A 2500-nucleotide genomic window follows, 5' to 3' on the forward strand; every position below is an offset into this window, starting at 1 on the left:
CTCCGCGCGGCATCGGCCGGCCGGGACTGACCCGCCCCCTACGGCCGGCCCCCGCCTGCAGCTCGCAGGCCCGTCGACGGCGGGAGACCGCGAGAAGGCACTCGGCTCCCCTGCCTGCCGCGGGAGCACCGGACGTGCTAGAGGAGACAGCGACCCGCCGGGGCGGGCGCCACCCCGCGACCGCGGCCCCTGCCGGGGCGGCTCGCTCCGCAGCGGGCGGGGGTGCGGCACGAAGAGCCGACGCCGTCGCAGCGGCGGCAGCGGGGAACGCCCCCCCCCACCGCACGCGCGACCCCTCGGGGGGCCCACCCGGGCAGGTGCAGCCCCACGCTCGCTCGCTCGCCCCAGTCTCTTGGCTCAGGCCGCCCCACCGCCCAGCGCTGCTCGCGGCCGGCACCCACGGGTACCCGGACCGAGGCTGGCACCGGCGCCTCGCGTCGTTTGCGGACACCTGAGAGCTCGCGGGGCCACGCGGCCGTCACACAGCCCCGTTCGGTGAAGAAGCCGCCCCAGGAACCCCGCCCAACGGGGAGGGGGGGGGGGCCACGGGACGCGGCGAGGCACGCGCCCCGCCGCCATCGCCACGGCCCCCTTCGCTCGGGGGGGGACGAGGGCAACACCTCACAGCCACACCACGGGAAGCGAACGGGAAAGGAGACCACCCTGCCTGACCACCGGACACCGCCGTGCCTCCCCGTTCCAGGGAGCACGGAAGAGGCCCGCCGGGGGCCCTTTCCGACGCGACCCGAAAAGCCTCATCGATCGGTTGAAGGGGAGAGAGGGCGGAAAAGCCGAGGCCACGCTCCTGGGACAGCGACGGCCGCACACGCCCAGCGCCACCCCCCGGGAGGGCACCCGGGGACGCCTCGGCGCGCGCTGCCTGCGGCTCTGCAGCGGTCGAAGGAGGGGGACCGGGACAGGTGCCGCCGGCGCCACCCGCTCCGTGCAACGAGTCCCTTGAGCGACGTCAACGGGAACGCTGGAAGGCCGCAGCACACCTGCGACTCCACGCGCTCCTTCGGCGGTCGAGAGCACCGGCACGACCGCCGCCGGTCGCCGGGCTTTGCCGCGTTCGAGAGCACCGGCACCGACCGCCGCCGGTCGCCGGGCTTTGCCGCGTTCGAGAGCACCGGCACCGACCGCCGCCGGTCGCCGGGCTTTGCCGCGTTCGAGAGCACCGGCACCGACCGCCGCCGGTCGCCGGGCTTTGCCCGCGTTCGAGAGCACCGGCACCGACCGCCGCCGGTCGCCGGGCTTTGCCGCGTTCGAGAGCACCGGCACGACCGCCGCCGGTCGCCGGGCTTTGCCCGCGTTCGAGAGCACCGGCACGACCGCCGCCGGTCGCCCGTCTACGCCCGCCCAGCAGGATGATACCACTCGCCCTGCAGAGGGAGAGAGAGGCCGGAGAAAAGCCGGGGGGGGGGGGGGGGGGGGAAGAAAAAAGGACGGGGAAAACACAAAAAGCCACCCAAAAAACGGGCAGGCGAGACGCCACACGCCACGCCTCACCCGTGCCGTTGGCGGGTGTTTCTGGAGCCAGGGAGTAAGGCCACCGGAGGCGCGAGGCACACCTCCCGACTCCCTGACGCACTGCGCTCGGGCTGCCAGCCACCGGGACCGGCTGCGACGCTCTTGCCGGCCTGCCTCGCGGGCTCCAGCTTAGGGCCGGAGAAGGAAGAGGGAGGGGGAACAACCGCAAAAAAGCCCAAAAAGCCGAGGCACGACTGCGCCGCGCGCCCGTCCCCCCGTCCCCGGGCGCTCGCGAGCGCGGCAGCAGCCGGCATGCTTCACGAGCATCTCCGGTGCCTCACCACGGACCAGCATGGGCCTCGGCCGCCATCGGCCGCGCGGGCAACCGTCCCGAACGGGCGGAAAAACGGCCAAACACGCCGAGGCAACCGCCACAACGGCCGCCAAGCGCCCCAGCCGCGCGGGTCGAGTCGCGCTCCTACTGCCCTGCCCGCGAGCCACCGCTCGCGCATATAGAACGTACCACTAAGTCCACAGCCCCTGCGAACTCCAAGAGCGCTAACTCCTCCCGCCGGGGAGGCCCGCCAATGACGCTGCCTGTTACGATGACGTAACTGGAGGCAGCGCGACACAGCGACCCCTTGGTCACGTCCCCGCGAGCGGCGCGGCAAACAGGTCTACCGTTCAGCTCGAGAACTGCGACCAAGTCCCGCCGGAGCCCGGTAGACGTGGCGGCCGGCGCCGGAGCCCGGTAGACGTGGCGGCCGGCGCCGGAGCCCGGTAGACGAGGCGGCCGGCGCCGGAGCCCGGTAGACGAGGCGGCCGGCGCCGGAGCCCGGTAGACGAGGCGGCCGGCGCCGGAGCCCGGTAGACGAGGCGGCCGGCGCCGGAGCCCGGTAGACGAGGCGGCCGGCGCCGGAGCCCGGTAGACGAGGCGGCCGGCGCCGGAGCCCGGTAGACGTGGCGGCCGGCGCCGGAGCCCGGTAGACGTGGCGGCCGGCGCCGGAGCCCGGTAGACGTGGCGGCCGGC

This window comes from Gavia stellata, unplaced genomic scaffold, assembly GCF_030936135.1.
Source record: "Gavia stellata isolate bGavSte3 unplaced genomic scaffold, bGavSte3.hap2 HAP2_SCAFFOLD_872, whole genome shotgun sequence".
Classification (NCBI taxonomy): Eukaryota; Metazoa; Chordata; class Aves; order Gaviiformes; family Gaviidae; genus Gavia; species Gavia stellata.